Here is an 18289-nt window from a genome sequence, read left to right on the forward strand (position 1 = left end):
ACGTTAGTTTTGTTCTTCCTTGCACCACATACAATTTAGGGACTCGCTTTCCGCTGATGACTTATCGAGCATTGAGTTGCAGGAGAAGAGGGGACAGCTCATTGCTCACTGAGCTTGTGACTGTATGTGGCATCTTATAGACACAAATCATTTACCCTGATCAAACACTCTAGCAGCAGGCTGTAATTCTCCTGTTTTGAGAGACAACAAAGCAGGAGTTCAAACAGGTTGCATAACTTGACAAAAGTCAGAGGTCCAGTAAATTAAAGAGGATTAATTCAAACTCACATCTGAATGCAGAGTCTGATCTTCCCACTCCCAGGACTGGAAAATCCTTAACACAGGCTCCCCAGCTCCCCTGCTTTGTTCCTGGCACCAAGCATTTCCCATGGCAATGGTCACCATTTCTCACAGACACAGCGCTCTGTGCAGCAAATGACCTTGATCAGACCTTGATCATCTACCTGCCACGCCCACCAGGCTTCACCATACAGGTAGGAAAGCTGGCTTTCAAGTGCATACAAAGCCATTCCTTGTCTAACCTGGGCTCTTCTGTGGTTTCTCCAGCCTAAAGGCAGCCATGACACTGCTCACAGTTTGTACATGAGCCACACTACCTCTCTCCATCTGTCTCCCCACCTATACTACTTAGCTATGACCATTTTGAGAATCTTTGACACAAATTTTTAAAAACAAAAAAGAAAGGATTCTGGAACAACTACTTAATACTTACAATTTTAAATGACAAATTACAAAGTGAGTATTTACAAACCGAATCTTCCTTTCTAAATTTCAGTTTTAAGCATTTAAAAATATAATAGCAAAAAATTTTCACTTACAAAATTGACAAAAACAGAAACAATAATCTGGAATAAGTTAAAAAATAATGCCCATGTTCTAAATGGAGAAACTTCAGGACTGTACTGAGGGGTAAAGTAAGAGGTGAGAATGTAGAGACATAAACAAATTGCATGGAGGAAAGCAGTTTTGTAAAGATGTAAGTTCTCATCAGAATAATTCAAAACTTACTAAAAAATCCCATGACAACTCCAATCTGATTTTTTTTAACTTGAACAAAATATTTTGGAATTCTTCAGGAATAATAAAATCATAATACTAGACAAGAAAATTTGGGATGGAAGAAAAGAATCAAAAAAAATTCAGACTGCCAATTATTAAATAAATTTTTACAATATGTAAGTTATGGTGCTGGAGTAAGAAAGACAGATTGACAGAAGGGAACCATGAGCTCAAAAAGAGACTCTAGTGTATATAAGTATTTTGTAAAGGTGGGATTTCAAATCAAAGAGAAAAGTATGACTTCTATAATTGTCCTGAGACAATCTGAGAATCACCTGGAAAGAATAAATACTATTCCTCTCATAAGGACCACAAGATAAATTACAGACAGTGATGTAAATATTAAAAAGTACTAATAACAGCAAATACAACACTTTGCTCTTATTAACTCAACTTACCCTTACATTAACAAGCACTATTATCATCTCCATCTTAGAGATTAAAAAAAACCTACAGAGGAGATTTATTCCAGTATAAGAAATTATTTTTAAGAATAATGTCAAAGATAAAACCCATAAGGAATACATTTATTATCATAAGAATATTTTGAGACACTACCAAAATAAAAATCCTCCTAAACAAAATGAAAGGCAAGAAATGACAAGAAAAAGCTCTGTGATACATGTTGTTGAAGACAAGAAGTTAATGTTCATAACATACAAAGAGCTTCACAAAGCAACAAGAAGCTCCCCCACTTAAATGTGTGCAAAGGATAAAAGGAATCATTCATTTTAAAAAAGTCAAATGGCTGATGAGTGAAAAATGCTCAATACCTCACTGGTCATCAAATGCAAACTAAAACAATGAAAAAGCACTTTTGCTCATCATATTGGCAAATATTTTTAAAAGATATTCTAGCTAGTGTCCATCTGTGGGAGAAGAAACCATGAGCGACATTTTCAGAGGACGACATGTCAATGGATATGTAAACTCTGAAAAACGTACGTACACACTGACTCAACACCACTTCTACGAATCGTTTCCTTTAGGAAAAAACAAATTTAGTCCAAAAAGATGTACCCATCAGGGCATTTACACAGCACTGTTTACAATGGTGGGAAGAAAAACTGAAGTGAAATCATATCCAGCAATAGAGAATTCGTTACATAAGTAATTGTGCATCTTTTCATTCCCCTATGGAAGGAATTTCTAGAGTCACTTGAAAGGAGTCTGTGATGAATGTAAATGTCACATCCAGGGACTGAATTTCCAGAAGCCTTAACTAAAGGAATACTCATAAAAGATCACAGGAATGTCTGTACAAGAAGGATGCCAGTCAAATATCCTTTCTGACAGTGGAAAATGGAGAAAACTTAACTGTCCACCATCAAGACAATGATGCGGTAAATCACGACGAGCTGCGAGCAATGAGGGAGCCGGCGTTTTGCCGTGGTCCAGGGCCTTGTCCACAGCATTCTCTCACCAAAGGTGTGCGTGGGAAAGAGACCACACCCGCAAATCAGGAGACCCCTCCACTCTATCTGAAAGGACCGGGTGAGTCTGGAGTGGGAGGACGTCTATGATATACACCTGAGTGATTAAAGCGAGCTGCAGATAAACATATAGTATGGTCTCATTTTTAAATAAAGCATATATACACACACGTATACATGGAATTCTCATATGTGTGTATATATGTATGTCATAGGCATAAAGGTCATGAAATATATATACCAAATTTTCAACAGCTTTTAATCTTCGGAAATAAGGGGAAGGGAGGTAGGGCCTTCCTGTACCACCACAGTTCTCTTTTCAGTATTTCAGTTAAGTATACTTGGAATTTAAAAGTTTATTTAAGTCCGAAGTAAAATGGACGATGCCTCCACAAGACAGAATGCTATACTGGTCATCAAAAATCATCCCAGAGGAGATAGAATATTGTAGAAAAACATATAAAAAGCCGAATGGAAAATGGAGGTGTCCACACAGTAAACAATCACAGAGTGCTCTCTGGTTTTTTATGACAGAGGTGATACACACTGACGAAAATATACGTTAACGTGTTAATTATTATCTTTGAATAGCGGGACAAGAAAAGCCTCTTTTGCCCACTTTTTCAGACTTATTATTTTAAATGCACATTCTTTTTCATCTGAAAAAAAGCATTTTTAGGTGTGTAGTACTATGCATTGGAGAATAATACAAGAATACTTAGAGAAACAAGTAACTAGGAGACAAGGCAGCAGCATCACAAAATGTAGGACGGGCGATCCTGATTAACACCATGCAGTTACATAAGGACCCACAAATTGAGAGCACCTGCTGTAACAGGGCATGATCCCCTTCTATTTGTCAGCAGTGTCTTCAGGCCTGAGGCAGTTCTGAGCACGGCCAGTGTCAGTGCTGGTGTCTGGATTGATGCTACTGGGGGTGAGGGCACCTGCAAGCCGAGAGGAAGAACAGAAATCATCCTCTGCCTTTTCTGTCTTGTTTCTTTGTTACTTTAAAAGAGAGGCATATATAAGATAAACTGTGTATCTACCCAAATGAAATTTCAGTAATGAAACCGTTTTTAAAGACTTCACAGCTTATATTCTGCCTATAACTGTCTTTTCAACAAAGCATCATATTTATTAAATGTTAATTAACTCAGTTAATTAACTCCCTGTTGAAACATTCTAGTAAAGAACATGAAATGCAGTATGTAAAAGAACCACACCTGCAGTGACTAGCTCAGCTGTCTTGACGGCAGTGCAGTCAACCCCCACCATCTTGTGGCCCTGAGCTCCTGATGCTGGTAAGACATCACGCTGCTGCCTCAGATGGAGAGAAATGGTGAAAGCATTTCTTGAACCCTACAGCACTGACAAAACATAACTGACAAATCCCAGGCTCCTTTGAGGCTCTCATTTTCTGTTTCTGGCCAACCCCCGTCAATGAGCAGAACCACCGAATTCCCGAGCCATGGGACTCACGTGGGAAGGAGTTTTGGAGAAATTTCCAGGTATAGAATGTAACCAACTATACATAGAACTCTGAAAAAAGAAAAGATGCCATACTCTGATTTTGGAAGACACTCAAAATATTCTCCTGAGCCTTAGTAGCTGGAAAGGCTGAGCTTCTCCTAAGCCACTTATTTATTTCACAGCCAGTAAGCATCTCCCACAAACCCTGCTTCCCTGTGTCTGCTGGGAGCTTGAAGCACACTGCTGCTGTCGATCTTATAAGTCACAGGGCAGAGGCGTGTGTCTCACGCCTGCAACCCTCACACAGGCTCGCCTCCTAGCCTCACTGTCTGAACTTGGCTCCATTTTCTCACCTGTTTATTTAGTATCTGTTCTTCTGTAAGCTGCCTGAAATGCGTTTTGGAACATGTCAGAAGAATCAGTGGGTTGAGAAATGGACAGATTGAGAGGTGAGAGATGGGCAGACAGAGAGAGAGACTCCACGAAAAGGGGAAAAAATAAAATTTCCTATGCAAAACCCTCTTCTAATCAGGGAAGGAAACCACCACGGAAAAGTGTGAAGAGGCAGGTAGCTTAGGACTGTTTCCTGGATTCCATGAAAAGTAACACCAAGAGATGAGAGGGTAGAACTTTAAATAGTAAAAGAAAAAAAGTATGCATGCTTGAAAAATATATCTACAATATGTACTTTCTAAAGAATAGACTCAAATCAGCAAGGCCCAATAACACTATACTTGGGTATTTACAGAAGTGAGAATCCCATCTCCAAACCACAAGGCATCCCTTCGGAACACTGACAGTCTACATGGGGCGGTCATAAAGCCGTCACTGCAAAAGCTATGCTACCCTGCACTTACGAGGAACGAGCAGCTGTGCTCAGGCTGCCCACGCGCGTCACTTACACCCCACAGCACCTCTACGGGGGGGGACGCCTAGCGAGCCCCGTCTCTGCAGGACAGAAAATCAGTTCTGGAGAGGCTAAGCCAACCTACCAGTTCTCCATCACACAGGACTTGTCACTCCAGAGCAAGAATCGAACTCGGTCCCACGAATGTAACCATGGTACTACCGTGCTTTGTGTGCTGTTTGTGTGTATAATACATTTGTTTCTATCATGAAAGGGTATTTAATAAATGATCGGTTGTCTTGTCTATCTCATTAGCTTACAATTAATCTTTATACTGTTGAATAGTACTCTTTTCCCGTGAAGAAATGAACGGAAAGAGCGGAGGTCAGAATGAGGTGGGGCTCCATTCTTTATCTGGGATCTCATCTCATCGAAGTCCCCAAACAGGGAGAAGGAGCAAATGTTCTCTTTATCTTTTAAAGAGAGGGCTCCAGTGATGGTGACTTATTCAATTCCAAAACCAAAGCTGGGGAAAGGGCACATGCAGCAATTAGAGCAGTATCAGCTGTAGGAAGGCGAAAAGAGCTCACGGGAGGGCTCAGGGGGCAGCCTCATTTAATTTCAATCGATAAAACAATAACACACTCTAAAAATATTAGCATACAATGGATTTGCTCTTTCTTGACATCTAGCAAGTTTCCACAGCCCACATGTAACATTATCGTGAACTAGTGAAAGGAAGAGTCCACAAACAGGGAAAATCAATGCCACAGGCAGGCTGAAACCCAGGCTGGAGTTTAGGAAGGGAAAGGGCATAGTTAAGGACTGAGGAAAGGCTGGGGGAAAGAATCATCACAATGACTCTCAAGCATCATCCAACAATCATATAATCATTCATTCAAGAGAGAGTTACTGAGGTCGTATTCTGTGCAAGATTGTACAGCGGGCGAAGCAAGAGTGCAGCATCCATGGTGGCAGCAAGTTGCGGGGCTCAAATACATTTCTGATCCCGGTAACTTGCACACTTGTCCTCAGTATAAAGGCAAAGATAAAAAAAGTAAAATAGTACTCTGTAAACTCAAAGCATTGTTGAAAAAAAAGTTAAGAAGACCTAAATACAAGGACAGACACTCCACACACATTCCTCTATCAAAAGACAGTGCTCTTGGAATGGCAGTGCTCCCCAGAGCGATTCGTATATTCAACGTGGTCTCGATCACAATCCCAGCGGGCTCCTCTGCAGAAACTGACTACCTGCTGCTACAATTCATTTGGAAATTCGAGGATCTCAGTAAACAAAACGTACTTGAAAAAGAACAATTTGAGAGGACTTGTAATTCTCAATTTCAAACCTTACAACTGTACCTCCAGGTGAGATTAGAGGCCATTGTGAAGTTATTACTGTGTTTATCCTTATTTACTAAATTCTCTACAATGAATATTACTGTTACAATAAGAAAAATAAAAAATAAGTTATCCTTTAAAACATGCACACAGATTCATTCATTGGGAAAACATTATTTTATCAATAAAGAGATAAACAAATATCTAGTGAAAAAGGACAACTTAAAAACAAGAGTGCATTTGCATTTTTCATAAATTGAAAACTGAAAAGCACTAAGACGTCAAGTTTCTAGGGAGACCAATGCAACATATTAATAGTTATTTTCAGAAATCCTAATATAACAATGAAAACTCAGGAAAGGGAAAATCGTGACTGACAGCCAACTGCAAACACATGGAGAGCAAAGGCTTAGAAATCACAGTTCCTTTAACTCTGCTACTAACACAATAGGAGAGAAATTCCTCACTGAGGGGACAGTGGAATCCCATGCATAAGACAGGATACACAGTACAAACTGCACTAGAATCGGGGGTGATTTTCTTAGAAGAATTCTAAAGTTACAAAATTGCTGAAAAACTATTAAAACACTGACAGAAAGATTAAAACACACAGTCATATATATTATATAGAAACATATGAAGTCTGCTCCCATGTTGCATAGAAATACAAACATATTTGTTCATTTATAGGCACTGATTACTTTATCCCAGGTAGAATATTTCAATTAAAACAAATAATCAATATTACACTCCTCTTGTCAAATCTACTTGATAAGTTACTCTGCTATGTAAACATAATGTGTCTAAGATAGATCTAAAATTAGTGAAAAAAATCTTTTTATGGTTTCTTGAACTATTCTCAAAATTCAAAGCTTAATTTTAAAACAGATCTGAGAAGTAATTCTATACTACCTTTTCCCTCATGAAATAAACAACAGTCTATTGTCAAAATTCTGTCCTTAAAATGATTCACGAGCACCGTATCCTCACAAAACTGCTGGACAGCAAGGCACTATCCAGACACTGTGACCCAACAAATGAAACACAAGGAAGACAGTGACCCTATTCTGGAGGGCTTATAGTCTGTGTCAACACTGGGGTTTTTATTTGATTGATTCGATTGGGTAGCAAAATAAAATCAGTCAAGTACTTTCTTCTTTGAGCATTCTATAAGTCATGACTCTGCTGTTAGTGTCATGAGCAGGAAAGACTTAAGCATGACTTGATTAGGTCAACTAGTAACAATCATCACTGGAGAGTGAGTAATAAAGAAGTTAACTGATAGCAATGCTTCTCCATATATGAGACCTAAAATAAATCTACACTGATATCCAAAAGTAAAATGAGCAGATGAGGTCCCCAATGAGAAAAAAATCTAACAAGAAATCAAAAAAGTAAAGACTTTTTCTTTAACGATTCCTGGAAAGAGTGGAGCATAGTGGTGAAGAGCTCAGATGCTAGGGGAAAATATGAGGGTCTGAATTCCCACAGCACTGGGAAGCTTTGACACTGATATGTCAGTGAAATTCTCTGCATCTCAGTCTCCGATGCATAGACTGGGGACAACAACAGTACCCATCTCCTAGAACGGTCTAAGAATTAAGTTATTTTAAATATACAAGTTTAAATAAAATACATCAGATATTTAATATTATCCCAAAAGCACAAGGAAAAATGAAAACAGAGATAAATTGGAGTTCATTAAAATTTAAAACTTTGCTTCAAAAGACACCATCCAGAAAGTGAAAAAACAACACTCAGGAGAAAATTTTTTCAAATCATTTATCTGATTAGGAATTTGTGTATCAAAAATAAAATTCCACAGCTCAACAATAAAAAGACAACTCAATTAAAAAATGAATAAAGGATCTGAAAATATATTTTTCAAGGAAAATATACAAATGGCCAATAAGCACAATGAAACGATGTTGAATAACATTAGCTCTAAAGGAAATCAAGTCAAAACAACTAGGAGAAACCGCTTCACACTCACTACAATAGATTATAATCAAAAAAAGATTAACAAGCATTAATGAGGACACAGAGGAAGTGGAGCTCGCAGCCCTTGCTCGTGAGAACATAACACAGCGTGGCCTCTTTGGAAAACATCCTGGCATGTCCTCAGAGAATTGAATATTTGGTTTCTGAATGATCCAGCAATTCTGCTTCCTGGGCACAGAAGTAAGAGAACTGAAAACAAATATTCACATAAAAACTCCTACAGAAATTTTCACCATTACTTTTCTCCATTACTTTTCAGAGCCAAAAAACAGAAACAACCCAAATGTCTATCACGTGATGAATGGGTAAACAGAGGGGCCCAGCCATACAGTGGAATATTATTCAGCAATAGCAAAGCATAGAGTACTGACCCAGGGCCACAACGTGGACAAATATTGAAAACGTTACTCAGTGTGAAAGAAGTCAGTCAAAATAGACGGTTCCACTTACATGAAGTGACTCGATTTGCATGAAATGTTCAGCACACGCAAATCCACAGAGACAGAAGAGTGGCTCCCTGGGGCTTGGGGAGAATGGGGAAGTTGATAATGTCTGCTTATGCGTACTGGGTTTCCTGTTGGGGGGATGAAAATGTTCTAAGATTGACTGGGATGCACATTTCTGGGCATAGAGTAAAATCCGCTGTACATTTTAATGGGTGATTTGTATTAAAACTATTAAGAACAAAAGCACCTTGGGCTAGTACCTTCCATAGTAAATGCAAATTGCTAACATTTATTACAGGAAGAAGAAACTGCCCTCAGCATGAAAGCAGGAGATCAGCAAATATTAGTTAACCGAAATTGGACAAGAGCATTTCACTTGAAACTGTTACTGAGTGTACACGAAATATTCAGACATGACAAGGAAAATCAGTTTGACATCACGAAGAAGCATTCTGCTTCAAATGCAATTCAAGGATTCGGCAAGCCCAGCTGCTACAAATGACCAGAGAAGAAACCTGGTTCTTAAAACAAGCACCAGAGCCAACAAGGAAATGGTGGTGAGGAAAGCAGGCGGCCTAAAATCTGGAACAGTGTGCTACAAATAATTTCTCCACTGAAAATTCAAAAATAAAATGAAAGTGATGTAATGCTGTGTTGAACTCACGTGAATGGCCTTCCTGCAGTGCTTGACAGTTCTGTAACCCCGAATGACTCAGGAGAATCAGCATGGCTCCTGGGATTCCCCAAGTAACTGCCCACAAGCACGCTGACCACCATCATATCTGCCAGGGTTGAATTGCAGAGAAGAGACCAACCTCTGAAAGGCACAGGGAATGTTGACAAGGGAATAAAAGGCTGCAGTCAATCCTGGGACAGAGGCCCTGTGAGCAGAGGCCAAAAGGCTGCAGGTGAACTGGAGTGGCCCTGGGGCAGGAAGGGACCACAGGGAAGCATATCTCAATTATCTACTCTCTCTCCCTCGGGTAGGAGGGATAAAGCCTGCATCCTTCTCACCTGGAACTGTGGGTTCTGGCTGGTGGAAGTCTTACCGACAAGGAATGAATTACTCAAGACTGCGGAAAAAGGAAAGAAAGCGAGAGGGATTAGGGAGCCAACTCCACGAGTCTCTCAAATGCTCCCATATTTATTGTGTATAATCAAAGGAAAAAGTCATTAACAGTTGTGAGATAGTAGGCAGGAACTTGGGGAAAGAAGGGATGAGACAGAGATTGTAGACTCCACGATGAGTACTAAGGCTTAGTTTACCTTTAGGGAAGTCATAGGGTGAGGGGAACAAGGTACATTTTTTAGACATGTTTATTACAAAGCAGACCATCAGACCAGCCTGGTCCCTGTTTTGGGGATAATAGACTATCTAACACCAAGCAGGCCCGGCGTTTATAGCTGAGGGCCTGGGTCATTGCTGTGCAATAAGCAGAGTGCTATCTATACCCTCAAATATGTAAGCAAGGCATTGTCTCTCCTTTTTATGGCAAGGAGACAGAAGTGAGGATGCACAGGTGCTTGCTTTAAAGCAGTTACTAAGCACATTTTTTCTTCTTAAAGTTGACAGTCGGCTGGGATGTGTTACAATTTGTTAACCCAACCATGGGCTCCCACATGGAACCATTATGGAGGACATCCTAGGATGACAAATCCTGGCTCTGGGTCTTTTCCTGCCAGCTTCGGCCACTCCAGCAGGGTCTAGACACATCCCTGAATAACGATCCCACAGAACCACCTAAACTCTTAACTCCTGGTGCTTGAAAATTAATTTTAGCTCTACACAACTTTCCGTAGAAAAGTTTCAGAAATAAAAGATATTGTATTCTTTTTATATCTCATCATAAGACTGATTTTTCTGATTGCTCTAAGCTGCTTCTACATGGAAAAGCACCTAATTCTGCAGGTGAATTCAGTACTTTCCTTTGGGCATAACTAGACAGTCTGGGCTGTCTGACTTCTATTAGTCAAATACCGATACACTTAATTGATTTCTTTGTTCATCAATTTCAGCCTGGAGGTGAGGGTCTGTCACTATTTTCCTCAGCCCACCCTCTACTCTTTTCTCATCAACATCTCAGGCCTCCTGAAAACAAAACAAAGCATTTGTTTCCCTTCATCTACACTTTCCACAAAGGCAACAGGAATCATCATGCCTAGAGAATGAATTCAACACAAATGTTACAACAAAAATCTATAAACCTGAAGCAACTCCATCTCCAAATCATGATACACAATGACATGAGAGTAAGTGTGTCAGGTACAAAGCACGTGTGAGCCTGAACACCTCATTTCTATTCTTCAAAGGAAGGAAGGTTTTCATATTTTTTCTTATCATTCTTTGTCATTGTTTCTGATTAAGCCAAAATTTTTTTTATGAAATAATTAAGCACTGCAATAACAGATTTTCGCTGTATCAATTACAGAAGGAATTCAGAGGGGATAGGAAAACCCACCTCTGTAAAATATGCAAAATTCCTTCCCCTGTTAAGAACACGAATACAAAATTCAACAGAGAATTCAAATTTTTGTGGAGAGGACAAAAGCCACAGAATCAAAGCAAAGTCATTATTATGACTCAATCCAAAATTCACTGGACAAACATGCTCAATGCATTCAAATAATTTTTAAGGCACACTGCAAACCATTCACTTAATTATCTACAGGCTAGAGGAAGAATTTCCCTCTATAACAGACAACATAAATCAATAGGTTGCCCCACCAAACAAGGAACAAACATCAGGTTTTTAGCAGTTCTGATAAATCAGCAAGTTTTAAAGATCAAAATCCAGAAATTTTAAACATTCATTCACACCAGAATGAATCAAGCACTTTAAAAAAAAATAACCCAAAGAAACTAAACACATTGATCACGTACCTGGATCAATGAGAAATTCTTGTACAGCTGGAAAAAAAAAAAACAGGCTATAGCCTTTTACTTGAAAAATAAAGCTACTTTTAAAGATAACTGCTAAAACACATTTCATCATTCATGTTGCCTTGAAAAATCTGAGGAACTTGTCTCTGATCAGAAAAGCAATTCTGAGTATTAGTATTTTACAATTCAGTGCCAGTTTGCTTTAGAAGAAAAAAGAAAAGCTACTGTTTCTCATCTTGCACAAAGTTTAAAGAACCTCCCTGCCTCTATCTCCTCTCATTTTCTAAGCTCATGCTCCCCAACCCTTCTGAAACAATTATGGGAACCTCTTATTCCCACCAATATGCCAAATCACAAAAGAGTATCAATTTATTTGTGTAAATATATATTTACACCTTGAACTGGAGGAGAAAGGTTTCAGAAGGCTATATGGAACTTATTGCTACATTCCTGAAATCACACACATACACGTTCAGAGACACAGACATATACAAACTGAATTACTGGGCACTTCACAAGCTAAGGACTTACAACTTCTAGAAGATAACTTTGTAGTTAGTTTAAAATACAAAACGGTCAGCTTTTGAAAGCCTTGAAGATTGCAAAATCATCCAAATATCAATGAGATCCAATTAGCCTTCTCTGTAGAATGTAATTCCCCATGATGGCAAAGCAGACACTAAGAAGTAGTGGATCCAAGACTCGTGTTTTTCACTAGCTATGATCGTTTTAAAACACGTTAACAGATTTAGAAAGGTATGTCCCTACGACATTTATTCGTATTGAGATGGCATATGTATTCAATTGTCTATGCAGAAAATAGGACCCATGATGGTGTTTAAGAAATATTTTGTGTATTGAAATATTTATTTTAAAGTGCAGACAAGGAGGGTGGGTATTACTCCGTTGTAGAGGACCTGTTGAGCATGCATATGTTCCTGGCTTCAATCCCCAGTACCTTCATGAAAATAAATAAATACAAGTGTTTATTTAAAAATAAGAATAAATTTATATAAAAACATAAATGCAGACTAAAAACCACTGCAATCTAGGAGCCACAATTATAATAAAAAACAAGTGTTTCTATCAAATATTGACTAAACGCCAATCACAGAGACAACCACAAATCACACCTGACAAGCATCACGTGTGATTCTCAGCAACCCTACTAAGTAGACACGGATGAGAAACCAGGCTCTGCGGATGAGGAGACGGAGCTCAGAGGAGCCGGGGACGCTGACCGTCCTGCTTCCCGTGACACCACATCAGCCCAGGGAAAGCGCTGACAGAGCTGCACTGAGGGGACACCCAGCTGCATGGAACCTTGGGGGATTGGGGAGTCCTAGAAAATACTCTAAAGTGTTCAGTGAAAAACCAGCTCAAATATATTACACTGTGCTCCATCCTCTAAACACGGAACATGACTGAGACCTTTTTGATGCCTCCGTGTCCTTTCTGCCATCATCAGTTACGTGCCCTCTCAGCGCGACCAGTCATGAACTGGACCCCGTACGAAGTGCACCCCATATGCAGAGCTTTTAAAGCTGTTTTATGAAGTTTGTAAGACTCCGTCTATTCCTCACAAAGGCGGTCATCCAGCACTAGTCACCGGTGCGGATGTACCACCTGAAATCACACCTTTCTGCTTTTTAAAATCCCTTCATGTAATACAGAGTTTTAAACAGCAAAGAAGCAGCTAAACCACAGACAGTGGACAGCTTTTCACCAAACGGACTCGAACAGCCCATCGGAATACCTGGAAGCCCTTTTCTTCTATTAAACCCACTTCCAGGTACTTCATCTGATTGGTGGACTCGGCCTCTGACTGACCTACTCAGAGAGATCCCATCCTCACATCCGGGGGTGGGAGAGGACCCTGCTGCTGGGAGAAATCAGTGAGGAAGGTGGATATCGTCCAGCCACATCTGCACGGGTAGAAATGCTACATGCTCAGAAATTATACCGTCAGCACCCCTGGGCTCCCATGGACTGGTTTCACATTAACTAAACTTATGACACACTGATGCAAGAAAACCAGAAATTCAATTTATTAATGTAACAGGAGATGTGAAACTACAAAAGAGATTGAAATATCAGAGTTCAACCATGAGTACAGATTCTCCTCCATGGCCCAATCTCGGGCAGGCAGTCACATGGCAAGCTTGGACAGAAGCAGAGCAGGAAGAGTTTCTAGATTAACTCAATGGACTAAATTTCTGTTATAAGAACAGATCTACTGCCTGGAAAACAATTAACGCCAATCACGGGGCACACTTCATGGGCAGTGGCTGAGACACGACTGTGAGCCCCTGTATAACTCCCCTTTCCCTGTCCTTTCTGGTCTAACTGATGCAGAGGTACAGAGATCCAGGGATGCAGATACCTCTAAACTCCCAAAGCTCATCCCTGGGAGCCTGGAAACCAGATAGCCAGGGTTTAAACCCCAGCTCTGCCACTTACTAGCTCTGTTACCTTGGCCAAATTACTTACCCTCTGTGTGCCTCAATTTCCACACTGTAAACCTGGGATAACAATCAAATCTTTCTTACTCACTTGTTGTGAAGATTGAAGGATTCATTTCTGTAAAACTCTCAGAAAAGAATGTAGCATATTTTTGGTGCCCAACAAATGTCAATTTAATAAGAAAGTGATTTACAAGTCTCCCATCTAATCATCTTCTGTGTTTCATGGCTAGTCTGAGTCCCAAAGGAAATCCTTATTTCCCCTCTTATAAACTCTTGAGGAGCACCCTTCTCTTTCAAGCCACCACCTGTTTAAACTGAGGGAGGGGATCCCTCCTCCCCACTCCTCTGGTCCATGGGAGACTGCTTCTCCCTTCACACCCCTGACCACTGGCCCACGGCTAGACCTCCTCACACTAACAGATTGAGGTGTGAGTCCGGGGAGACAAGCAGGGCATATGAAACCTTTCCTTTCCCTCCAGTGTTGGCCACCAATAGGAAGCAGCTGGGATGCTCAGCTCCATGGCAAGACACTCCTGTGCATTATGGGCCAGATCCTCTCAAGGGAATGCTCGCTGTGGCCCAGAGTTACCTGGGACTGCGTGAGTCTCTAATTCTGGGACATAGTGTCATGACACTCACTCTCCCACAGCCCTGAATTTCATGGAGAATGTGGCTTCATCAGTAATAAAGGAGACATTTATCGCCTGCCTGTTCTTCTTTGTCATCTCTCAGTTGGCTGCTGGACACAACATGTGTATAAGTATTGGGTCCCCTTAAGCCCCAACATATATGAAGTAACAAAAAATTCTGTGGCTTAACATTGGTTCAGGGCGACTGTGTAACGGTCCTGACTCTGCTGATGCTAAATTATGTGTTTAGGAACTATGGAACTTCCTCAAATATCTTTCATCATAAAGCCAGCTTTCCTTATTTTCCTGTTTCTCAGTAATTGCCAAAGACTATCAAATGATGGCTTCACACCAAACAGCAGTTAAGTTTATGAGCCCTCTTGACATACACACTGTGCTAAACACTTTACATAATTTCTTATTCTCACAATTCTACAAAGCAGAAATGAGTGTCCCCATCTCACAGACGAGGGAAAAACTCCGAACGAACTGACTCAGGATCACTTAGCTCAGTGGCAGCGCGTGCACGCAAACCCAAGTCAAAACACTACACCCCTTCGTATATGTACCAAATCTCCTACCACCCATTGACACACAGCGGTGGGGATAATACTTAGGGAACTCAGTACACTTTTCAGCTTTAAGGTGCTCCAGAGGCCTCTTCTAGCTCTTTTATAAAATCCCGGCTCACTGGTTTCTAACACTGCAAGAGAAGTCCGATGTTCGGAGCGCCGGCCAGGGCGGAGCGCCGGCGCAGAGCACGCAGCCGCACAGAGCAGCGGAGCTACCGGCGGCGCAGGCAGGGGGAGAGCGGCCCCCCGCCTGTCGGGCAGGAACACAACCCCTGACCGAGGTGCTGGGAGGGGGCACGACCCGCCATCATGCCTGTCCAGTCTGCAACATCTGACTGCGGCATCCGGAGGGGCAGTGACCCGCCCGCCCGCAGCAAAAGAGAGCTGCATCTGACCCCGTGTTAGGAGGAGGCGCGATCTGCTTGCCGACAAGTGCTGGGAGCAGCACAGAAGAGGGCGCCAACGGAGGGCCTATGAAAACAAGCTGAGCTTCCAAAACAGGACGAAGACAGAAGGACTTCACATTAAAAGCACACAGACTCCAGGAGAACAACGACAACAACCCTTTTTTTTTGTTTGTTTTGTTTTGTTTTTTGTTTTTTGGTTTTTGGTTTTTGTTTTTGTTTTGTTTTTAATCTGTTTTTACCTGTTCTATTTTCAATTACTCTCTTAATTTTTACTTCTTAATTCATTTCTATTTCTCTTGGATTTTGATGTCCTGTTATTGATTAGACACAGGCTTCAAACACATATATTCATCTCCCCACCCCCCTTTTTTATTTTTTAAAGGTTTTAAAAGGACGTCTCCACCCGATTAATACTCTACTTCAACCCGCTCTTCTATTATTCATTATACAATGTTTTCAAACCCTCTTTCTCCCTTCTTTTAAAAATCTTTCTCTCTCTCTCTTATTTTTTTCTCTTTTTTCTCTTTATTTTCTTTTTTCTTTTTTTTCTAAGTTCTATTCCTAAATAGGCATTAGATAGATAAAATTCTTAAGATCCAAAATAGAGAACTGATACTCCATAAACCACAATGCCAGAGAGGTATGAGCAAGATGAAGAAGCAGAGAAACCTTTCCCAATTAAAAGAACAAGAGGAATCCCCTGAAAGAAAGCTCAATGAAATAGACTTAAATAGCCAACTAGATCAAGATTTCAAAAAAGGAGTGGTCAAATTGCTGAAGGAATTAAAAGAGATAGTGCTTAGAGAAATAAAATATGTCAAAGATGAAATTGAAGCTATAAAGAAGAGCCAAGCAAAATGGGAAAACTCATTGACAGAGATGAGGAATGATCTAACAGCTGTGCAAAGCCGACTAGTTAATGCAGAGGAACGAATTAGTGATCTAGAAGACAGGGCAACAGAAAGCACCCATTCAGAAGAACTACAAGATAAGCAAATAAAAAATAATGATAATAGCATAAGGGACCTATGGGATAATATAAAGCATCCCAATCTTCGCATAATAGGGGTCCCAGAAGGGGAAGAAGGATCAAAGGGGATTGAAAAGGTTTTTGAAGAAATCATGACTGAAAACTTCCCAAACTTAAAGAAGGAATCAGATATCCAAGTACAGGAAGCTCAGAGGGTCCCAAACAGGAAGAACCCAAATACACCCACACCAAGACATATCATAATCAAGATGGCCAGAGTCAAGGATAAAGAAATGATTATAAAGGCAGCAAGAGCAAAGCAAAGAGTGAATTACAAGGGAACCCCCATAAGGCTCTCAGCTGATTTCTCTACACAAACACTACAGGCCAGAAGGGAGTGGCAAGATATATTCAAAGCCCTGAATGAAAAAAAAGATGCAGCCTATGATACTTTATCCAGCAAGGCTACCCTTTAGGATAGAAGGAGAAATAAAGAGTTTCACAGACAAAAAAAAAAAAAAGCTGCAGGAGTTTAGCAACACTAAACCCATGCTAAAAGAAATATTGAAATGGCTATTCTAAATTGAAAAGCAGCAGGATGCTACAGAAATGAGAAACGTACAGCTGGAAAGGTGATAACCCATGAATTACAAATAAAGAAAACACGAAATTATAAAAGAAGACATACAAATCACTGAGAGTGGGAGAGGGAGGCAGGGAAATATAGAATCTTTTTTTCTTTCTTTTTTAAATTTTTTTAACAGAAGGATGGGTTTGAGATCATGTTATTATCAGTTTAATAAAACCGGGTATAGGTTAATAGATTTACAAAAAAGGGTAACCACAAGTCAAAAATTTACAAGGGAGTCACAAAAATTAAATAAAATCCATGATAATAGAAAGGAAAATTACCAAACCACAAAAGGAAGAAGAAAGGAACAAAGAGGATATATCAATTCAACTGCAAAGATAAGTTCAAAATGGCAATAAACACACATCTATCATTAATTACTGTAAATGTTAATGGACTAAATGCTCCAGTCAAAAGACATAGAGTGGCAGAGTGGATAATAAAGCAAGAACCTTCAATATGCTGCATAAAAGAGACCCACTTTAGGGAGGACACATATAGATTGAGAGTGAAAGGATGGAAAAGGATATTCCATGCAAATGGAAAAGCCAAAAAAGCAGGTGTTGCAGTACTGATTTCAGACAAAATAGACTTTAAAACAAAGGCCATAAATAAAGATAAAGAGGGACATTTTATAATGATTAAAGGAGTGATACAAGATGAAGACATTACACTCGTTAATATATATGCACCCAATATAGGAGCACCTAAGTACATACAAAAATTACTAACAGAGATAAAGGGGGATATTGATGGGGATACAATCATAGTTGGAGATTTTAACACTGCATTAACATCACTAGACAGATCTTCCAGACAGAAAATAAACAAGGCAACAGAGAAATTAAATACTACAATAGAAAAACTAGATTTGGTGGATATTTTCAGAGCTTTACACCCCCCAAAAATAGAATATACATTCTTTTCAAGTGCACATGGAACATTTTCCAGGATCAATCATGTACTTGGGCACAAAAGAAACCTCAACAATATTAAGAAGATAGAAATTATCTCAAGCATCTTTACTGACCACAATGCCATGAAACTGGAAATCAACAACAGAGAAACAAAAGAGAAAAAAAGAAAAGCATGGACATTAAACAATATGTT

General features: G+C 39.9%; 1 protein-coding gene across 1 annotated transcript in view; it reads right to left on the reverse strand.

The window, feature by feature from the left end:
- Positions 1–18289, reverse strand: part of LOC140699559 (uncharacterized) — a 135197-nt gene that overhangs the window by 95417 nt on the left and 21491 nt on the right. The window contains exons 2-5 of the mRNA XM_072972211.1: positions 9289–9441; positions 8629–8752; positions 3740–3833; positions 3340–3460 (exon numbers count right to left, since the gene is read on the reverse strand). The gene's annotated coding sequence lies outside the window, so the exon portion shown is untranslated. The remainder of the gene's footprint in view (positions 1–3339; positions 3461–3739; positions 3834–8628; positions 8753–9288; positions 9442–18289) is intronic.

This window comes from Vicugna pacos, chromosome 11 (genome assembly GCF_048564905.1).
Source record: "Vicugna pacos chromosome 11, VicPac4, whole genome shotgun sequence".
Classification (NCBI taxonomy): Eukaryota; Metazoa; Chordata; class Mammalia; order Artiodactyla; family Camelidae; genus Vicugna; species Vicugna pacos.